Source organism: Mus caroli, unplaced genomic scaffold (assembly GCF_978045245.1).
Source record: "Mus caroli unplaced genomic scaffold, Mus_caroli_1 scaffold_2, whole genome shotgun sequence".
Classification (NCBI taxonomy): Eukaryota; Metazoa; Chordata; class Mammalia; order Rodentia; family Muridae; genus Mus; species Mus caroli.
The window spans coordinates 33145567-33169419 of NW_028227257.1; the positions used below are offsets into that span (position 1 = coordinate 33145567).

The window sequence follows — 23853 nt, forward strand, 5'->3', positions numbered from 1 at the left end:
ATGTCTTCTACATTCTTTATACTCATTCAGAGGCTGTTACTTCAGGCTGGAAGAGTCTGGGAAGCACGCCCCTGTGCTGTGGATGGATCATAACCTTAGAGGGGTGATAGTGTGTGGTGAGGGACTCTGCTCTCATCTCTCCATTTGACCAGCTGTAGGATAGGGTGACTTTCTCTTTTCCTTTATATTCTCCTTTCTCTTCTCTGCACCAAAGTTCATGCTATTTGGCTTCATGACCCTGCAGACATAACAAGCTCTTCTCTCTCTGACTTTTCCTTCAGCCCATCATGGCCCACAGGCTGTAGCATAAGGGTGGATTCACAATTGCCTTCTAGCTCCTGAGGCTGGACAATGGGACCACCATGGAAAGGTGCCAGTTTGGCCTCCAAGCCTGACCCCAAAGGCTTTATCAGCAGGATCAGGCCATATGTCCTCGTTAATCCAACATTTGGGTCAGAGGGTGAAGGAGAGGATAGAGCCTGGCTAATACCATGGCTTACCTCCCCTCCCAAGTTATAATCTGGGCTTAATGGAAGGGGAAATTTTGTTATTGAGTAGGAACAGTGGGCCTGGTAGAAAGCAAAGCAGATTTCAGAAAATACTTCAGGAGAGCACAATGGGTTAATTGTCATCTCCCAACCTTGCCCTGACAAAAATTAACTAGAAAGAGTCAGGGTGGGTAAGAAGAGAGAGATTTTTCATAGGACTCTAGACTGTGATGTTCAACTTTGCAGCTTTTTCTTGAACCCAAACCACATATACATTATATGTCACAATATATTTTATATGCATACATAACAAACACACATCGTTTCCAAAGTGAAATTTAAATTTAACTTACTATAATTAAATCCCACTCCTAATGTTCATAATATAGCTCTGGGAAGCTGGCTCTTACAGCTAACAAAAAAAAAAAATCTGTCTCTTCAAATTAAAAAGATGATCAGGTCTCGGAAAGAACAAATAATTGAGTGAAGGCTTTTAGATGTAGTAATTTTAATTATGTATTCACTCTCCCCATAGCCACAGCTCCACTTCAAGTTTACTCACCACTGGGTAAAATGTCTACATTCCAGAGAGACTTTCCTCTGTGGTCGAGTTAACAGTCATAAGTAAACTGGCCAAAGAGCAGTTGGTGGGTTTTACCTAATCAGAAGTGCAATGTTTGAATCTTGAAGATTGGTAAATCAGAGGCTCTTGGGAAACATGGGATGGCCAAGCCTTTCCTTCCAGCAGAAATATCTTGAGTGGAAATTGCTGGTTTTCCTAGAATTATAGGATGACAGGCTTTGAGCTACTCACTGAACATATAACAAAATAGGGTCCCTACTGAATCACACCAAGCAGCTCTCCCCTCCCCCTCCCCTCCCCTCCCCTCCCCTCCCCTCCCCTCCCCTCCCCTCCCCTCCCCTCCCCTCCCCTCCCCTCCCCTCCCCTCTCTTTTTGAGACAGGTTTTCGTGTATAGCCCTGTCTATCCTGGAACTCACTCTATAGACCAGGCTAGGCTCAAACTCAGAGGTCCATCCACCTGCCTCTGCCTCTCGAGTGCTGGGATTAAAGGCCTTTACCATAACTGCCTGTCAGTACCAAGCAGCTTTCTGTCAGAAGGATGATGAATTCACTTCTACTGGACTTTTGTCTTGTGGATATGAGTGAGGGTGGATGCTGGCTGTCCAGGACTCCATCATAACTGGAATCTGCTCTGCTAGAGCAGATCTCTGGAGTGCTGAATGTCACTCTGGCACAATAAATATGTCTCACAGTAGTTAACTCTTTAAGTCCCCAAATATAACAAAATCATTTCTGTCTAGAATTTTGAGGTGGGCCAGGTAGGGATGATGACCCTAAAAATTGAGAAATGATGGCAACAACGAGTGCAGCCTCTTGTTCCCTGATCTTACATTGGCATAAACACGTACAGGTAATTTGGGGAGGGAGATGGGGTTAAATGATAAAGGGGAAAAGTATCCAAAGGACAGCAGAGACCCTAGGACTCTGAGTTATGAACCTGGAAAAAGCTATCTCTACCCAGCAGAAAAATCACCCATTAAGAGGTTAATGATATCACAATGTCTCTTTGATTTGGTACCATTATAATTTTGATTATACATTAGTGGGTTTACACACATGGGTGCCACAGAGAGAGAACATTGGGTTTCTTGGGGCTACAGGTGTTTGTAAGCTGCTGGACTTGTGTGAGGAGATTGACTGCACTTGGGTCATATGCAAGGACAGCATATGCTCTCTTAACTACTGAGGCATCTCTCCATCCCATGAGAGCACTTTGAAATATCACCTCTGGGTGTGTGTCGATTCAGTTCTTCTGGGTCTGAAATGTCATCTAGGAACTATGAGATCCTTCTGAGACACTAAAAGTGTCAGTGACCAACATCAAAACACTGACTGAAAAGTTCTCAGTGTGTATTTCGGTGTGTGTGTGTGTGTGTGTGTGTGTGGTGTTTGTGTGCATGTAGTTCACTCAGTTGATACAGTGCTTGCCTAGCAAGTACAAAACTCTGAGTTCAGTTCCAGCACTGCCAAAAGCTTGATATAGTGGTATATACCTATAATCTCAGTATTTGAGAAGTAGAGACAAGAGGATACAAAATTCAAGGTTATCCTTAGCCACATACAGAGTTTGAGGTGGGATCAGGATACGTTTGAATCTGTCTCAAAAAGGTTTGCTCTGTTTTGCTCTCTCACTTTGGAGCCAAAGCTGGCCTGGAATTCTAAAGCTCTGGCTGGCATGCAATACACAGCAACCCTCTGCCTCAGTCTCCCAAGAGCTGAGGTTATATGTGTGAAATACTAACATCAGCTGAATAAAAGAATTGTTAGTAGAGAATTGGGGAGATTGCTATGTACACATAAAAGGCTGGACTTGATCATACATTCTTGCCTGCAACCCCAGAGCACAAGAGGCAGAGATAGGTAGATCACTGGGGCTCAGTGGACTTGACCCAAATCACGGAGCTCCAGACAGATCCTGTCTCATAAAACAAGGTGGATGGCTACTGAGAAACAACTAGAAATGACTTTGGACTTCAAAGCCTCCACCTTCATTCACAAAATAGTTGTTAGTGGAACATTTTAAAACCCAAGTTAATGTGTAAAAACAAACCCTAGGACAAGGAGACTTGAATTGGTGATTTAATTGAGGTTGAAAATCAGTCACTAAGCTTGTGGCATGCGTGGGGTCTGACTCTCTCTGATGGAGAACACCGCCTGGCCTCTGAGATGTCACCAAGGGAAAGGCCACAGCAATAAATATGGGTTACTTTTAATTTATTGTTTATTTCTGCTTTTCTGAAGGCTTAGGCTATGTTCTAAGGTATTGCCAGATACCAAGATCAAAACCACAGAGAGTTAAGGGCAGGGGAATCCACTATCATCCATAACAACTGGGAAGCAGCTGTTTGTGAGATACTTTACAAAGCAGCTCGCAGATAATCAGTTGGGAGCAGGTTTATGAGGTAATGCCAACTGTTTCCCATTTTAAAGATGTAAGATTTCAGGTTGAGAGAGGTGATGTAAGTTGCCCAAGGTTGCAGAGGTAAGCTGGGTTATATAGACACTGGTGTACATGTCACCAGGCAAGACGTGGCCAGAACTGTTGGCAACTCAGAATGAATGCTACAGTGGCTGAGAGTGAGGAGAGGTCACACTTGATGTCACTAATAGCAGGATCCATGAGGTGAGTGCTGGATCATTGTGAGATTGGAAAGGTAGCTAGGCGTCTTTAGGAACACATGGCAGATGGATGCTTACGGTAGATAGATACTTCTGCAGGTGATGCTCAGGCCAACTTGTGTCTGTTGCTGAGGTCCCCAGTTCAGTATGGAGTATAGGCTGCTTGTTGTACTCTGTATCCTTCTGTCATCGCTGGCCACCAACCCAAAAAGCCAATTTCTGTAACTGAAAACAAATCAAGATAATATTGGTGTGGAAGTTGAGGTAGGCCGAAGGTTCTGGAGACAGTAGTACAGGGAGTCTGTTTTGGAAACGGGGTGAATAGGGATGCCTGTGAGTGAATAGTTGGCAATAGAGATGACAGAGCAAGAGAGCTCATAGCTTAAACTCTCAGACACTATGAAAGCCAGGTCTTAGAGGCTCTTCCAGGCTCCACAGTGAATTTCTGTTGCTATTTTCATTCTTCCGTTTCTATTTTATTGTGGTAAGAATAGACACAACAAAGTCAGTCACCTCGTCTATCTTAAGAATGCAGTTCAGTGCTCTGAAGTGTCTTACTAATGTCACGCAGCCACCTGTCCCCATAGCCCTTTCCTCTTGCAAACCGAACCCCTATACCCGCAAGACAGCTTCTCATTCTCCCTTCCTCTTGCCCCCGGCAATAACCACTACCTCCCTTCTCTCCGAATCTGACTGTTCTAGAGGCCTCGCACGAGAGTGTTCTCGTGGCACTTGTCTGTTTCAGCTTAGACTCTAAGGGTGAGCTCACGTGTCAGGGTGTCTTTTAAAGGACATTTTATATGTATGTACCATATTTTCTTCACACGGTCATCTGTTGTTTGGCATCTGGGCTGCTGTCACTTTTAAGTAACTGAGAATGATGCTGTAATGAACACACATACAGATACCTCATTCACACCCTAGTCTCAGTGGTTGCCAGTATATGTACTAGAGTAAAGTTGGTAGGTTATGCAGTAGTTCTATTTTTAATGATTTTTTTTTTCAAGGAACCACTTGTACTTCTTTACACAGTAGTGTGTCATTTTAGATCTGACCAATAGGATGCAAGGGTTTCCATTTCCCTGCATCCATATAAGAATTAGTGATATTCAGCATACTCCTCTGTGCCTGTTTGTATATCTTTTCTAGAAAAACATCAGTTCAAGAACTTTGACAATTTTTTGATTGGATTATTTGAATCTCTCTCTCTCTCTTTCTCTCTCTCTCTCCTCCCTCCCTCCCTCTTCCTCTGTGTGTGCATTGGTTTGAATAAGAATGGCCCCCACAGGCTCATAGATTTGAATGCTTGGTGATTAGGGACTGGTGCTATTTAGCAGGGATTAGGACTCCTTGTTGGAGTAGGTGTGGCCTTGTTGGAGGAAGTGTGTTACTGGTGGTGGGTTTTGGGGTTTAAAAATATTCAAACCAAGCCAATGTCTCTCTCTTCCTGCTTGCACATCCAGATGTAGAACTCTCAAGCTACTTCTCCAGCACCAGGTCTGCCTGCATGCTGCCATGCTTCCCACTATGATGATAATGGAATAATGGACTAAACCCCTAAATGTAAGTAAAGCCCAATTAAATGTTTTCTTTAATAAGAGTTGCTGTAATCATGGTGTCTTTTCACAACACTAAAACATTGACTGAGTCTCTCCCACTCCCTCTATCTCAACAGGGTTTCATTTGATTGGACTGGGCTTTCCTTGAATAGGCTATGTGGATAAAGATGACCTTGAACTTCTCATTCTCCTATTTCTATATCCCAAGTACTCAGATTGCAGGCATATGCTATTATGCCTTGTTTTGTGCAGTGTAGGAGATAGAATCCAGGGTTTTGTGTATGCTGGACAAGCATTCTAATATTTGAACTAAATCCCCAACTTCTAAAGAGCTGATGAGGGACCTATGTATGTGTTTGTTATAGAAGCACTACAGCTGTTTAGAAAAAAGTTAGATTGTTGAGCCACCATGCTACATGACAAGATTATCTGTGATGAATTGATTAAGCACACACATATTCTGTAGGGCTTGTGGACCCTGTCACCAAAGGAATTGGCAGGATAGAGCAAGTTCGAATCCCAGAAATCTCAGAACTTGACACCTTCAGCTAGCTCCTTCCCTGTGCCTCAGGGCACAGACTGATCTCCAACCGGAAGGCCACAAGAAATCAGTCACATACCCAACATCTGGAACGCCTCTCCATGCTAATGAGGCATCTCAGTAGCCTTAGCCTTCAGCCAATGACCCTTTGCCCAAAACTATATACCCTTGCTCACTCTGCATGAAGTGTATGCGTTCAAACCAACCGCTAAATAAGATACACTAACAAGCTAAGATCTACTCAGAGAGCTGCTTCATTAAAGATCAATAGGGAAGGTCTTTGTCTAAAATGATGATAACATAATTTGTCAGGGACTCTGCTTTCCCACTCTAACCTTGAGGGCAGCAGGGTCAGATGCCCCAGAAGGAGGGGCAGACTGGGAACCCCACCCATTCTGAAATCATTCTGTCCTGTCCCTTCCAAAATGCTGTATAGGTGATGCCCTGACGTCCGGAGAGGAGAGGCAGAACATGAAGCCACAATATTCAAATGAGTGAGTCAAGGGAAAATTAGAACTTCCCAGCTTGTTTGTAAGTAATCAGAGTCATCGTGACTTTATTTTGGTTTGATAGTGGCTTAGCTGTCCTCCCTTGCTGTTAGCCTCAGAGAGCGTATTTTGGTTTCAAAATGAGAAGGCAGGGGAAGAAGAGATAGGATACTAAAGTCCATGAAATTAAGAGCTTGGTTTATGGAGCTGGGGCATTTCTCTGATGCTCAATGGATTCCATGATTTTGATTTCTGAGCACCAAACTACATAAATAAATTGAGGAACACACATCAGGAACTCACAAGAGGAAATGTCATACACAGTGATCAGTCAGTCTAGCTCTAGTCTCTGGGATCAGCAACTAGACTTCACAGAAGGACCATGAGTGAAAAAGCAGGCACCAGGAAGTGCTAGCCAGACAGAGATCTATTGGCACGCAACTAAGAGAGACATACTTCAAACTGACTCAGCACCAAAAGCAAGCATCATAGTGATATATTAGGCAATGGTGAAGGCCCATGAAGTATTCTCTCTCTCTCTCTCTCCCTCTCTCTCTCTCCATATATATATATATATATATATATATATATATATATATATATATATATATATATGGAAGGGTTCATAGTTGTTGAGAGATCCCTGATCTAACCACCCATCTTTTGCACTTTCAGCTCTGAAAATTCCAGAGCAGGATTTCAATCACTATAATCACTTGCCTCTCGATGGCCAGTCAACTGTGGCTGGAATAAGTAGGGATATATCAGTATTGTCAATCAACCAGACCTTCATGATTATGTTAGAACAGTTTCTTCCGAAGAAGGGACTCTACTTTGTGGAAAGAGGAATAGATGCAAACACATAAGGAAACAACCTGACTATTCTGTCACATCAGACATGAGAAAAAGCACATGTAGGACACCTAGTGATGTATCAGTATGGATACAGGCAGGCAGGAGAGTCATGAACATGAAGTGTCTTCTCATAGAATGAAGCTCATGGGATGCCATGACATTAATGGAGTTTCTGAGCATCTACAAACTTCACTCAGGGATAGGAGGGAATTTGGGGCTAGAAGAGAAAAGTTTTAGATTGTATTTGATCTCCCCAAAAGAGATTCTGAACTTTAGTGTAAGAAATTTAGTTAAGAAGTGACTGTAGTAGGCTTCAGGTCCAACTCAGTGTTAGATTATTTGCTGTGGATGCAGGAGAATCAGTTTTCAAACCTCAATGCTGTAACAAAAAATTCAATAAACCAATAAATAAAATTGGTTTCTAGGAAACTCAGTAAGGAGAGGGGAAATGGACCAATAAGAAGCTAAGTAAAGATATGATGTCCAGAAAAGATACAGAGGGCAATTCTGGTTCAATACTCCAGGGGCTTTGGAGTCAGGGTCATGCCCCAAAGTTGTCGTGCTCAGAGGCAGGCATGGAGTTTTCACACATTGTCTGCTCATCTCTCATGAATGAGAAACCCCAGGTACACTCTCTTTCTCCATGATCTCCAGCAAAGCTTCTCTGATACTCAAGGTTTGCCTGTCTTTGGACAAAGAAGGGTAGAGGCTGGCTGTTGGGAGTAACAGCATGCACATAAAAGTTGCAAGAAATTCCAGGGGATATTGTCAGGGCACTGAAGTCACATGCTACACTCATGTGTGTGCACAAGCACACTCTTACATGTTCAGCTGTCAAAACAATGAGAAGTGTCGTTTCTAATTGAGTTGTGTACCTGACTAGGGGCCAGCTTGTTAACATGCCTGGTTTGTAACATGGTCAGCTTGTTACATGGCGAGGTGGACAACCAGGAGCATGAAGAGAGCCACACAGGACACCAAGATTCAGGAGCATCTCTAACATGCCAGTTGACAACTTTTGGATTGTTTAGCAATATGAAAACTTGTGGCTTAATAACAGAAGATAACTTTTTAAAAATTGTTATTAGATATTTTCTTTATTTACATTTCAAATGTCATTCCCTTTCCTAGTTTCCCCTCTGAATATCCCCTCCCCCTTCCCCCTGCTCCCAAACCCATCCACTCCCACTTCCTGGCCCTGGCATTCCCATATACTGGGGCATAAAACCGTCACAGGACCAAGGGCCTCTCCTCCCATCGATGACCCACTAGGCCATTCTCTGCTACATATGCAGCTAGAGCCACGAATCCCACCATGTGTACTCTTTGATTGGTGGTTTAGTCCCAGGGAGCTCTGAGGGTACTGGTTAGTTCATATTGTTGTTCCTCCTGTGGGGCTGTAAACCCCTTCAGCTCCTTGGAAAAGATAGTTTTTAAGAAAGAGGTCTCACTGTGACTTGGTGGGTGCCTGGCTCCTGATGCTGGCATTGTCTGAGTGGTTCTTTTGGGCCAGGCTGACCCATAATAGACCCTTGCTAGTAGACATTCTCGAGGTGTGTGGTGACTGCATAGAAAACAACTTTATTCACAAATATGGCAGTCTGGAAGACTGTTTTTCTCCCAGCATCCCATGCTTGAGCAGGCTATCTGGAGTTTGTTTACTTGTGGGCACAGCATAAGGCCAGCGAGGACTGCTTTTCAAGTCTCTGCTTGTGCTGCCTCTGAGATAGCCATTGGCCAAAGAAGTCACACAAGACATTCATCTGGGAGTCACTACACAAGGGGCAGAATGGGAGCAGGGGAAGGTCGGATCCTTTGCAGTTCTCTCCGCAGTGTCTGCTGGGCACTGGCATCTTGTATGCAGCTTTTCAGCCACACAGTCTTCAAAGAAACAGAAAGGGGGAAAGGCCTGTGCTCTTTTGCACAAAAATTATTTCTTTGAAGCTTTAAAGTATGTGGAATATTAAAGAGTTGTAAGCGATAAAACAAGTTGCCAGAATTTGAAATATGAATGAATATGTTTAAAAAGGAGGTGTAAAAATTGGGCTTTGGACATTCCAATCTTTCCAGGTAGCTTTTTATATATTTCTAAATCTCTCTCTCCATATATATATATATATATGTATATATATATATGTTTCATAATTAGCTGAACAACTCTATTGACTTTTTAGAGACCTCTTTACATTGTATGTGTGCATGTGTGCACGTGTGCACGTGTGTTAGTAATAAATCCCTGACTTCACATGGGTTTGTTTTGCAACCTTCCTATCCAGTGCTCATGATCCCTGCTTAGTATCTCCTTTCATTTCCAACTTTGCCCATATTTCATTTGACATTTGAATTTAGTTATGGGATTAACTGGCTTTGTGATTATAATCTTTTCAAATCTCTTTCTATTTAAAAAAAAAAGTCTGAGTAACATTGAGATGATAACCACATCAGTGCTCTATCTCCCTCCATTCCCCGAGAGAGCGAGCGAGGGGAGTTGCCCAGGCAGTTTCCTTCTCTCTACCTGGACTGAAGGTGTGTGAGATCCTGCCTTAGCACATGCAAAGCCCGAAATTCCATCCCCTCTACACACACTCCTACACATAAAGAACAATAACTGACATGGTTTTGCAAGCGTGTGGCAGTAATGTTCAGTAACGAAGAGACCCCAAGAAGTTCCCGGTGGTGCTGAATACAGGCTCTGAGGATTAATGGTCAACCCATTAGCTCTTTGATGGAGCACAAATATTTTCTCAGTCGATGTCTCTTCAGGGCATAGCAATGTTCCCACGCCTCCTCCATTCTGGGAGTTTCTGACTACATGCCAAATGTGCTCCTAAAACTCATTTCTTCGGCGAAATGTCTCCTCTTCAGCAACAACCTTCAAATTCTATCTCTTCCATTTTCTTCACATTGAACAGATTCACCGACTGACTACAGAACCTGTATCCAGAAATGAGTGGCATACTAATGGTACCTGTCCTCAGCCTTGGATTCAAAGTCTGCATCCAAATTCATCCTGCCTGCCAGGTCAACCTCAGCATTTAGGATTAGAATTTAGGGTGGACCCACCCGCAGAGCAAACCGGTCAGTGTGTGGCATGATGGCTTGACCTACAACTGCAGCAGGCGTCTGCCTGGCTCTGGAAAGGTGGCACACAGCCAAGTTCCTGCCTCTACTGCTCAAGGACTAACTCAGGGAGTAGGGAAGGCCTTGAAGCCAAGACAGGCCAGGCAAATTTGGACTCTCAGCTAGCAGCTACCATAGCAGAAGAGCCCGTGAGCTCGAGGCTGCAGCCTGTGACAGACAGCTCCTTATTTGTAAGTAGTTAATGTTTCTTAGCAAGCACTTCTAAAGGAAATTGGTATGTAATGACGGCACTCACTGGAAAACAGGCCGATTAGAAAATGCACTAACTTATCTAGTATTCATTTGAAAAGTAAATGGATGCGAGGCAAGGTGAGAGTTCACTACAATTCAAATATTTTCCCTTAACAGGCTGTAGCACTCCTGCCTTAATTCAAGCAGAAACACAAGTATGAATAATCAAACTAGATGACGCTCATCAAGAACCTTTGTGCCTTGCACCATTTCAAATGGTCATTGAAGCTTAATGGCAAAAAATTTACATTCTCCCTTTAATTTGTATTCTGTTCCTTCCTTCTGAGTGATGTGATTGTGGCTTGCTGTTGCCCGCTGTATTATTTTGATGCAAATATTGTGTTGTGTGTGCCTGAGTCCAATTTCCTGGCTTTTGCTAGTAAGAGAAGGGACTGCAAAAATAGTTGAAAATCAGGGTTATTTAAGGAGTTTATAACTACCGCTCCTAATAACTGAAACAATACAGTTGATGAGCCGTCTGCTTAGAGACACTCTGATGGCTGTAAGTTAATAGAGCCCAACAAAGGAAGATAAAATCAACAGGAAAACTATTTACTCTTCTGTTTTCTCTACCCTGAATATTAGATTTTGTTCTGATGGCAGAGAGAGAGAGAGAGAGAGAGAGAGAGAGAGAGAGAGAGAGAGAGAGAGATATGAAATTCAAGTGAAATTCCCTTTCCTGTGACATACTCACCCGGGAAAGAAAGCTTTATTGAGATACAGGGGGTTGCCGCCAAAGACTGAAAACACTGAGCCCCAAGGGTGATCCTTGAATGTAATGTATGCACAAACTAATTTATGATACTGTGACTAATTTCCATTTCTTGTGCTTAGAGTTGCCTAGCTAATTACAGAGATGTTTTCTTAACTTTAGTAATTACGTTCTATGATTTCGACAGGCAACGGAGCAAATGAGCAAGGCCAGATTGTGCAGTACTTGGGAGACAAGCGCGTCCAGGCGAGAGGAGAATGTGCGCTGAGCTTGCAGGGCCGGCCAGCATCCTTGATCAGAAGCCTCACCAGTTTTGACCAGATCCCACAAGCTGCCTCGGAAGCATCTGGAGACATATTTGATGGAACACCCCATAATTAGACCGGCTGGCTTAATTAGGAGAAGTTTGTGGGTAGAGGGCTGCTGAGGGGCTGTGCTGGGATCTGAAGGTTTGCTGCCTCCTCCCAGGAGGCCTGGGCCACAAAGCTCTACCCGCTGAGTGTGCACCGGTTGGTGTCTGAACATCCAAGACAGCTCGGTCGCATCTGTGAACCCAAGGCAGGGGACTACTCCCTGCAACAGAAACAACAGCCGCCTCCTTCACTCCCCCACCCCTTAGATATAACAGGAGGAACACTCGGATATTCAGATGTGATCACTTCCTGCAAGCCACTCTGTAAGATGTGTTTTGAAACCGTCTTCAGGAGGCTGGTGGCAGGATAAACCATGGTGTTCCTCGTATTCTCGGGAATCCCTCCTGTGGCAGAAAATGCATCACCCTAAGGTGCTAAGGACTCCTTGATTGTGGAGCCTTACCAGTGAGGGTTTACCAGGCACTGCCCACAAAATCAGCTCCCAGCAAGGCAGACTGTATGTAGAGCAGGGGTACAGGGACAGTGTACATCTGGGAGACATCTGCGCATGATTTTGAAGCAAAAATGGACTGAGCAGTTGCAAACTTTTGGATTCTAGATGCTGTGGTTTGAACGTGCACAGGAGGATGAGGGAAGAATGGGATGGAATCCTTCCATGGCAAGGAACCGCAGTGGCCTTAAAGGAAACCCCAGTCAGCTGTACATCCTGAACTCCATGTTTACCGGCTCTGCTCACATTTCTAGAAGTGGCTCTTTTTCTACTCACTCAGGATAAGGAAAAAAGAAGTGTGTGTGTGTGTGTGTGTGTGTGTGTGTGTAGGGTTTGTTTCCCCTCAGGTCAGCAATTTTTGTTTTCTGGGATATGAATGCTATTTATTGCTAGCATGCTATTAGTAAACAGGAGCATGGTTCCAATAATCTGTCCCCACTTTACCAAATTAAAATGATTTCCCTGCTCTATCGAGATGAGGTGGCTTGTACATCAGGCCATCCAGGATATGAGAAATGAAATGTGTTCCCTAACTATCTCACTGGGTATAAACATTTGATGAAAATGAAACACACTTCAAGCCACTCATGGTATCAATTTTAGACTGAGACATCCAGGTAACTGGCATGGAAACAGGCCATGTGGAGGACTGAGCTGTTGAATTTTTAATGTGCCGTTGAAAAACATTAATGGGTTTTATTGTGAAATCCTTAAAATGGATTTCAAATGGATTTGAACAGAATTCTTTACAAAATGATGAAATCTAAATTCCAGCTACTCACAACTCAGTGCCTTGTTTTTCTTTTAATCTTTACTTTATCTCTTATCATATATGTTCCTATGATGTGTGTGCACGTGGTATGTGTGGGTGAGTACCAGTGTGGTCATGCCAGGTTATGAATGTGGAGGTCAGAAGACAGCTTTTGGGAGTCGATTTGAGGTCTGAACTTGGGTTATGAGGAGAACTTGTGCTGCAATGCCCTTAGCTGCTGAGCCATTTTGTTGGCCCGTAATCCCCTTTAAAATCTCAATCTGTGTGTTAGACAATCAATGTGTCCGAGAACTTTGCCTCTAGTAAAGTGTTGAGAAAGTGTGAGGAAGTGCCAAGAGCATGAGGAAGTGCCAAACATATTAACAGCTCATCCGGCATCAAAGACCTTTGCAGGGTAAAGAATTTTCTTATGAAAGAAATGACACCAGCAAAGCCAAGCTTCAGGTAGACTTAGATCCTGAAATGTCTTGCTTCTCTGTCAGCCATGACAGGCACAGGATGCCTTCTTACCCTTGGGTATGGTACCTCAGAGGAGGCCTCACAGAAAGAAAGCCATCTTTTCATCTATTCAAGGCATGAGGATGTGCCTGCTTCTGTGATGTGGAAGGAAGCAACACAATAAAAATGTAATTATTTTGACACGTTCTTTTTAAAAGCTTATTATTATACTTAATGCCAAGTGGTTTTAGACTGCCATTATGAGAGTGAAGCCACTGTCCTTGGTCCTTAAACTGTGAGCATTCTAAAGATGGGAAGCCAGACACAATCAGCGGCCTGTGGGGAGACATCATTCTCAAGCTTGGAGAGATGGAACCCTTTCCTGCTTGTGCTTCCCAGCATTCCCTTTGCATCAACTTTTGTTCCATTCTACAAGCCAAGGCTCGTTTATCCGCACGAAGAGAGAACAGTTTGGAAGGTGCACTTTCCCTGCTAAGTATTTATTCTGCAACACCTTAGTGTGAAATGCCACATACACTATTCCTCAGAAACAGATCCTGGGTGAGAGCTTGACGCCTCTGGAATCATCACCATGCTTCCAGACCACTGAGAGCCGTGATGGGGGTCCTGAAATCATCCGTGGAGTTTCTCATTCTGGGGAGAGGTTCAACTACTTTTGTCCCATCCCCATTTGTCTTGGTTTGATGCTAAGAGATGCAACCCTTAACACGCCGCCAATTTCTTCCCTTTCTACCCACCCCATGGTCATAGAGGGGGCTCAGACGGTTTGTGGCAAAACACCATTTGAGTCACTGATGAATAATTTACATGCACAGCAGGTGGCGTCAAGTTAGTATCTAAAGGTCCTTTGAAGAGGAGGGGAAAAATATTGCTGCCTTTCTTAGAGAACACTGACCTTGGCAGCAGTCTGTGGGGGAAGCCTTTCCAGAGGGAAGGCAAGGTAATGCTTTGCAAGTGTCTAGAGGGTCTCATGAGCACCCCAGTGTGGGCCTTGCAGGCTGGAACTGGTTTTCAAACACACAACTTGTCCATATGTTATCCCAAAGGTGAAGGAGTCAGACTCTGAGTAAACAGCTGTAGCCAGAAGCCTACAATACAAGGATTCTAGCAAATCGAAGTTTCACTGGGTTTTCACATCCTAACAGTTGCCTTTCCTTGCTATGTCCACTCTTATCTCCAGGGTTTCTAATAAAGTTATTTGAAATTGAAGACAAGCTTTAAAACTCCACCAACCCTGAAGAAGCACACCAATTCCCCTGCAGAGTAACAATTATATCTGGAACAAAAGTGCTCATAGGCGTATATGTATCTGAATTAAGCAAGGCTGTCAGCGTCTTTTAGTATATATGGATTTTTTTTCTCCTTTTCAGGAAGTAGGCATAAGAATTGGCTTTTGACAACAGTAAAATTCATGTATCTAAAAGGAAAAAAAAGCAGAGAAAGAATTAAAGATGCACTTAGCTTTTTATTTAAGACCAAGCATCTTGGTCCCCTAGTCTGTCTTAATTTTAGATGCTGACATCATGCATGCATTTTAAATTATTAGGCAGATAATCACTTCCTTATAATAATTTCCACGCTCAGCTACAATAAAATAGATGTCTTTCAAAGACCCCTTAGTAAAATGTGCTCAGTGTTACGTTCTGTATCATGCAGGTCAATTTAATTCAGCGTGGCTCTCTCTACCCAGCTAAACAATTGCTTTTCAGTCTCTGGAGAGCGTGGTGAATGCAGCCAAGAATACCCATCCAGAGACGGCCTTGGATACTTGTTCATAAAAACTTGACATCTGAAGTCCCACTCTTTATTAATCTCTTGTCAAAGAGTTAGTCAAGATTTCTGGGGGGAAAATGTCAATGTCATATAAATCATTATTAATTATTCAATAATGAATGAGATTAAAATGGAAGAATGGACCATTTCAAAACTGGTCAGGCAAGCATCCCATTCACTAGTGGCCCCTCCCACAAGGGCTTCACCTCACCATCTGCAGTCTGCACTTCTCTGTAGCTGCAGACTGTGACAACTATTTTTGTGCTTGACAGTTAACATAACAAGAGCATAGATGGCTAGTCAGGTGCTTTGGCTTAAATCTGTTCCCTAAGGTCCCTTAGCTAGAAGCTTGATCCTCATATAATTGTACTAAGAGGTGGTAGGAGTAGCGGTGTGTGGTTGGGTCACAGAGGGTGGTTCTGCCTCTCAAAGGGGCTAATTTAGTTTTCTCAGGACCCCAGTTAATTCTTGAAACAATAGTTTCTTATAAAGTGAGACCACTCAAATGTGTTTACCTTTTGTTCCAAATTACCTTTCTAGGTTCCCACCATGTTTTGATGTAGTGAGAAGGTGGGTCAGGGACAGATGGAAAAACTTACTAGGGGTTAAATAGATAGGTCTACATGGTTTTTGACTTTCATTTTCCAAAATTATAAGCTAAATAAATCTCTTTTCCTTATTAATTATCCAGAGTCAGATATTTTGTTAGAGAACTATCTTACAAGGTATCTTAATTCATGAGTCTCTGGAAGCTGAGACTCACAAAAAGGTTTCCAGCACAAATAGTTTACCAGCAGATGACTGGAGACAATGCAGGTGGAGAGAAACAGGTGAGAGAAATAACCAGTCTTTGTATTAGTGGGCAGGTTACAGTATGGCCAGCTGGGCATTAGTGCTGCCGAGGACTTTGGGCAATGGTGTGGAACACACAAGGACTGCTCAAGCATACGGTAGCTGGATTGCATAGCTGCCAACTCTCATTCATCAGTGGTTGAAGGGTCAAGACTGTAATTCTACCAGAGAGAGCCCCCTCAAAAGTTTCCAGCCTACCTTGGAACTGAGAGCACCAGAAGAAATGGGAAGAACAGCAGCAGTTTCTCAAAAAAAAAACCCCAAAATCCAAAAAAACAAAATAAAACAAAACAAAAAACCAGACCAAATAGTCAATGCCAAGACACTGTTTAAGGTTCAGGCTCTACCCCTTCAACTGTTACTTATGAGCTAGGAGTGCCCTGCAGGAGCTATCTTCCTCAGGCCTGTGTGATTTGAACTTTAACAGAATTCTTGAGATGCTCTACTGTGCGGGAAGCGGGTGCGGCCGCATGGGCCAAGATGGCGCCCTGGCCCATTGCCAGGCCCCGTGAACCCCGACATGTTTACTGCCTTGCCCAAGCATAAACTGCATGCCTAAGCTGCCTGCCAAGTTGGACTATTCCTTGTGATCCGGATCTGTTAGCCTATCTGTGTTCGACCTGAGCTCGTGCCTGGAGCGTGTGTGATTCTGATTGGATGAGGTGGTGTGGATCGAGATGAGGTCAGTTGCTGCCCCGAGTATAGGAGAATTGCCCTTGCCCTAAGTGAAGAGAGAGCTGTAAGTGAAAAAGCTACAAGAAGCTGCTGCGTGAACCCGACGTGGTGTCCGTGTCGTTCTCGTCTCTGCGGGTCGGAGACTGCAGCACTACTGTCTCCATAGGGGCCTACTGTAGCTTTGCATATCATTTAAAAAATAACAATATTTATTATGCTAAATTAAAGCCAGGAATGAAATAGTATAAAGAATAAAATCTTAAGCCAGGAGAAGGGTCTGTATCTATAATATCAGCACTTATGGGGAGAGGCAAGAGGATCAGAAGTTTAAGACTCACCTGGACTACCATAAGTTCCAGGCCAGACTGGGCTATCAAGCAAGACTCTATTGCAACCCACACCAAAAGAAAAGCAATCAAACAAACAACAACAACAAAACCCAACCAAACACCTTTTGAAGTTTTTACTTTATCAGCCACTCACATCCTTAATGTATTACTTTAAGGACTACCAAAAGGACTTCCATCTTGGTGAAGGCCTGAGTGTTCCTGCTGCCTGAGGTCCTGTTGGTCCTGGGCCTACAGATCATCTCTCTATATATAATACAGTAAGTTGGGTAAGAGTGGTTGCCCGATCATGGGGAATCAATCAGAAAAATCTGGCTAAAAATGTTTTATGGCTTGACTTGAAAACATAAGGTATAGTAATTGCTGTGACTCCTTCAAGGATCTGAGCCATGGGGCAGAGGAAAAGTCTCTATGAACAGTGGTCACAGAAGGCAGGAACCTATAAAGCAGAGTCTCATTAACAGCTACAAAGCACACGGAGGACTCAGGAGCAACCCGGGCACAGGTAGATACATGATTGGCTCAGTACTCTATTGATCTGTACATCCAACTGACCCAAACACGGGACTCCCAGGATGTAAAAGAGTGTCTAGCCTACAGTAGCTCCTCAGTGGACATTTGTTGAGTTGATGGGTTGAATCTGTCTGGAAATTCAAGTGACGGAGGAGCCATGCACAGCACAGCACAGCACAGCACAGCACAGCACAGCACAGCATAGCACAGCACAGCACAGAAGCTGGCAGGAAAGACAAGAATCAGAATCAGAACTCAGGCATGGAAGTCCTATAATGAATGCACCAATGATATGTCCATCATGATATGATCATAGATTCCAACTTCATGTGTTAAGTGTGGTGTGTTTTTGAATCAACAGGTAAGAAAGCAAGTACATGGAGAGATTAGATACCTTTCCCAGGAGGATGTAGTTAATACTGGGAAGAGCCTGGATATGAACCAGGCTGGCTGTCTCTGCAAAGTGGCCCTTCATTCTTTTACCTCTGCTAATAATTGCAGGTCTCTTTACACCCACGACAAGTTTCAAGGTCAATGTGGCCCAGCCAACCTTGGATTATTATTTGACAACATGCTTCTGCTTCCCTGTGCTATATCCCTATAATAATGTGCTCTTTCTGTCTCCTCAACCAGAAATTGCTTCAATGGGTCACATTTTTTTTTCAACCAAAAAGCAGCAACACAAGAGAGCATTAAGCAGGTTCCCTGTAGCTCCCATCCAGATATTTAGCTTTGGCTTTCTGATAACCCTTCCAAACGGTATGGTCTTGAAGACAGAGGGCATTTGTCACATGTATTCTGAGATATCACAGGAACTAAGACATAGCACTGCCTTATACATGTAGATTATCTTTTGCTTCATGTCAGGTTATTCTAATCTCTAGCAGCTCAAAATAATGGCACATTTGTTATGTTATGAGTCTTCAATTTTAGTAGGGCTTGTAGATGTAATTGTATGCACTGTGAACCTCCAGGAAGTTCACAATGAATTCTTTAATAGACAGGACTTCAGAATATAATCATGTTTACAGACAGATTTTAAAGAGGCAATCAAGTTGAAATGAGGTCATGAAGGTACATCATTAATGACATTAATCCAACATGACTGATATCCTTATAAAGATAGGAAATTTGAACATGTACACAGGTGTTGAGAAGAGACTTGGGGAGAAAACACCACGAACAGTCAAAGAGACAGGTCTAGACTGTATCATTCCCTCCAGAAACTCAGAAGGAATCTACCAAGTAGAAACCCTGGTCTTTGACTTCTAGCCTTGAGAAGTGTGAGGAAATAAATTTCTGTTGTTTAAGCTATCTAGTCCATGGTATTTTGTTACAGTACTATAGGAAGCAAAAAGAGCAGAGGAAGCTCATCCATGCTCCAGATCAAAGCATGCAGACTGAATTCACTCAAAATTACCCCATCAAATATGTGATATGTGATGCTGACCATTAGCTGAACCTCAATTGGGACTGTTGGCTGCCATCTCCCCATATGACCTATCCTTGAACTTGGGCTGCCTCAGAGACCACTGGCTAATTTGTGAAAGTAGAGCCTGGGAGAGGAAATTTTAACAACTATGGCTTAGCAGTTAAGAGGTCCTGAATCTTCCAGAGGTCCTGAATTCAATTCCCAGCAAGCACATGGTGGCTCTCAACCATCTGTAGTGGGATCCAATGCCCTCTTCTGTGTGTCTGAAGAAAGAGACAGTATACTCACATACATGAAATAAATAAATCTTAAACAAAAAGTGAACCAAAAAGGCAAGTTTATATTCAATAGATAGAAACTAGAATCTTCAGTTTTGATGAGATGACGGTAAAAAAAATAATTTGTATATTTCAAAAGCACAATCCAAGAGGTAAATCAAGTAAATCCTTGCTTGCTATTCTATGATTCAGAGCATCTTAGGCTGCTCTCATTTTCTATCTTACGGTTCACATGAGTAGGTTGCAGAAAACACCATCCTAAAGGTATAATTAGAAATAGTCATTTGTTAGTGATTAGCAGAACCATCAAAAAATGATATCAGATATTTGTAACAAACAGAAACTATATAAAATATTAAAACTTTATCATCACCAAATCACGGAATAATGCTAACCCCAATCTGGCCTGCACTGTAAAAGTGCAGCCCTGTGTGATATCAAAGTATCATGGGTCACAGGAAATCCAATCAGCCAAAAAATGTCAGTGCCTTGCCCCCACCTCGGGGAATTGCTTGTTTATTTCTACTGTTCGGACTCAATGATGATCAAATCAAAGATCGACATGTAGACAACTGTAGGCAAATGAATTAATGAGGTACAGATGATGACCAATACAGCTCTACTAATATTTTATGCATGAAAGAAAGATTGGTGGGAAGGAAATGGCATGTCAGGGTAAGAGCTGAAATCTGAGTGTATAGGAACATAGGAAATAAATTTAGAAATCTTTGGACACACAGCTTGCCAATGAAATAGCTTACCTCTGACTTCAGCACATTTGAAGCTCCTGTCTGGGGAATGGAGAAAGACTCCTCTCTATTAGATACTAGCTCTCTTTTTAGCTGTTTCCCCAACATTTTCCTTGGCAGTATCCCAAGTTAGCCAATAGCAGAATTCAACACCCATGAGTGTTTTCACCAATAGCTGTCCTAATTTGTTTCCTATTGCTGTGATAAAACACCACGACCAAAAGCATAGTGTGGGAAGGAAAGGGTTTATTTCAGCTTAGAATTTATGGCCATCACACAGGGCAGGAGTTCAAGGCAGGAACCTACAGGCAAGAACTGAAGCAAAGACCATGGAGGATTATTGATCACTGGCTTGCTCAATATGCTTTCTTTTTCTTTTTTTTTTTTTAAGATTTATTTATTTATTATATATAAGTACACTGTAGCCGTCTTCAGACACACCAGAAGAGGGAGTCAGATCTCTTTACGGATGGTTGTGAGCCACCATGTGGTTGCTGGGATTTGATCTCCGGACCTTTGGAAGAGCAGTCGGGTGCTCTTACCCACTGAGCCATCTCACCAGCCCCTCAATATGCTTTCTTATAAAGTCCGAGACTACCTGCCCAGAGGTCGCACCTTCCACAGTGGGCTGGCCCCCCTACATCAATAATTAATCAAGAAAATGTCACATAGACTTGCTCACAAGCCATTCTCAAGGAGATAATTTCTCCATTGAAGTTTCCTCTTACCAGATAACCTTAGCTTGCATTGAGTTGATGGAAACACTGATCACCACACAAGCCCAATTTCTCTTTTCTTACCATGAGTACTCCTTAACTCTACCATGTCCATGCCTGAGAATTTCCAGGACATTCATTACTCCTAAAGAAGCACTGGAAAATACATAGTGCTTATTCTAGTGGAGAGAAGAATGCCACAAGACAGTGGAAAATGTCCCTAGAGAAGCACATGGTGTCTGCATTAAGCAGTGTCTTCACCAAAGGGATGACCTTGAATACAAGAGTGTCATAGGTATTCTGCTGACTCCAGATCCATGCCTGAGTGCTAGAGTTCTAGGGTAAGACACACAGGGATTCACTATTGAGAGTATTTCCTGCCAGCTCTTCTGTATCTCTGTGCTCTACAGATCTTCATATTCAACCAACTAATGGTCAGGTACTATATATTTAGGTCTGTGATGACTGTGTCTGTCCCAAACATGCTCAGATCTTTTTATTCCCATTATTACCTAAATTTTGCAGTGTAATGCCTACTTATATAATGCTTGTACTGTGTTGGGTCTAAATAAATAGTCTAGGTGTGATTTAAGTTATATAGGAGAATGTGTGTATAAGCTATATATAAATAGTATATAGCCTTTTATTCAATACATTTGAATATTCATGAATTTTTGTATCTAAGGGGTTTTTGGAGCTAGTCACCATGCACAAGAAGGAACACGTTTAATAAAAAAGAAGAAATGCAATGACATATTTTTTAAAGAAATTATTAGCATAGATTAATATTAATATTATGTATTTTGCATATCATAGTAACAAATACTTGATTAAAAACAACTTGATTAGAATGAAAGACTTACTTTGGACTGACAGGGCACTTGATTGAACTGGCCACATTGCTCCCACCATCAGAAAGCAGAAAGGGACAAATGCTGATGGTCACATTGCTTTTCCCAAATCTCTTTTTAGAACAGGTGCCTATGGGTTAATGTCTTAGGTAGGGTTTCTTGACCAACTCAGAGCTGACTGAGAACAGGAGCCCTTGGGTTGATATCTCTCACATTCCAGGTGGGTCTTTTTTTTTCCTTTTTCCTTTTCCTTTTCTTTCTTTTTCTTTTTCTTTCTTCTTCTTCTTCTTTTTTTTTTTTTTTTTTTTTGGTTTTTCGAGACAGGGTTTCTCTGTATAGCCCTGGCTGTCCTGGAACTCACTTTGTAGACCAGGCTGGCCTCGAACCAGAAATTTGCCTGCCTCTGCCTCCCGAGTGCTGGGATTAAAGGCATGCGCCACCACGCCCAGCCCGGGTGGATTTTATCTCCTCAGTTAAACCTCTCTGGAAACGCCCTCAAAGATGTGTGTCTCCGGGTTGCTCTAAATGCTCTGGCTGGCAACAATGATTAATAAGTACGTAGGGCAGTGTCTAATGATACAGCATTGTTGCTTTTTAGACTCTCTATAAAAAAATGCTAAAAGCAACACAGAGGTGTTCATTGCCAGAAACAACATTTTATTTAACCTAGCTAACTTTGGAATTCCTGAATAAATGGAAAATAGGGGCAGAGTGATAAATTAAAATTCACAGATAGTCTCTGCTCCTCCCTGTTCCATAGACAGCCATATCTTCTTGTGCAGTGCCAGCCTTGTCCCGTAGACAAAATGGTGAGGGTCGGTGTGAACGGATTTGACCGTATTGGGTGCCTGGTCACCAGGGCTGCCTTCTGCTCTCCACATGGCAAAGTGGAGGTTGTTGCCATCAATGACCCCTTCATTGACCTCAACTACATGGTCTACATGTTACAGTATGACTCACCCACGGCAAATTCAATGGCACAGTCAAGGCTGAGAATGGGAAGCTTGTCATCAATGGGAAGCCCATCACTATCTTCCAGGAGCGAGACCCCGCTAACATCAAATGGGGTGATGCCGGTGCTGAGTATGTCGTGGAGTCTACTGGTGTCTTCACTACCATGGCGAAGGCCAGGGCCCACTTGAAGGGTGGAGCTAAAAGGGTCATCATCCCCACCCCTTCTGCCGATGCCCCCATGTTTGTGATGGGTGTGAACCACAAGAAATATGACAACTCACTCAACATTGTCAGCAATGAATCCTGAACCACCAACTGCTTAGCCCCCCTGGCCAAGGTCATCCATGACAACTTTGGCATCGTGGAAGGGCTCATGACCACGGTTCATGCCATGACTGCCACCCAGAAGACTGTAGTTGGCCCCTCTGGAAAGCTGTGGCGTGATGGCCGTGGGGCTTTCCAGACCATCATCCCTGCATCCACTGGTGCTGCCTAGGCTGTGGGCAAGGTCATCCCAGAGCTCAACAGGAAGCTCACTGGCATGGCCTTCTGTGTTCCTACCCCCAATGTGTCTGTCGTAGATCTGACGTGCTGCCTGGAGAAACCTGCCAAGTATGATGACATCAAGAAGGTGGTGAAGCAGGCATCTGAGGGCCCACTGAAGGGCATCTTGGGCTACACTGAGGACCAGGTTGTCTCCTGCGACTTCAACAGCAACTCCACTCTTCCACCTTTGATGCCGGGGCTGGTATTGCTCTCAATGACAACTTTGTCAAGCTCATTTCCTGGTATGACAATGAATACGGCTACAGCAACAGGGTGGTGGACCTCATGGCCTACATGGCCTCCAAGGAGTAAGAAACCCTGGACCACCCACCCCAGCAAGGACACTGAGAGCAAGAGAGAGGCCCTCAGTTGCTGAGGAGTCCCTATTCCAACTCGGCCCCCAACACATCTCCCTCACAATTTCCACCCCAGACCCCCATAACAGGAGGGGCCTAGGGAGCCCTCCCTAGTCTCTTGAATACCATCAATAAAGTTCGCTGCACCCCCCCCCCAAAAAAAAATCACAGATAGCCCAAATTCTGTAAACCACTGGAAAGGTTTTGAAGATGGACAGGTGTGGTAATTATACTTCGGTATGGGTATGGTCAATGTCACTGAACTGTACCCTTGATGCTTAAAATGACAAAATATCTATATTTTAATCACAATAAAGTGTTGAAAAAATATATTATGTTACTAGTTTCAACTTCATTCTGGTCTGAGTCAGGTTTTTATGCTTTTATGGGCTTCCTGTTGATCTGATCTCAGCTTTGCTCCTCTGTGTAAGGTGCTAATGAGCTGTGGGAGAAAAGAAGGGGAGCAGCTGGGGATGGGGGCAGGGTAAGAGTTCCCAC

General features: G+C 43.2%; 1 pseudogene; it reads left to right on the forward strand.

Moving 5' to 3' along the window:
- Positions 1-23388, forward strand: part of LOC110289197 (glyceraldehyde-3-phosphate dehydrogenase-like) — a 542712-nt pseudogene extending 519324 nt beyond the window's left edge.
- Positions 23389-23853: the final 465 nt, after the last annotated feature.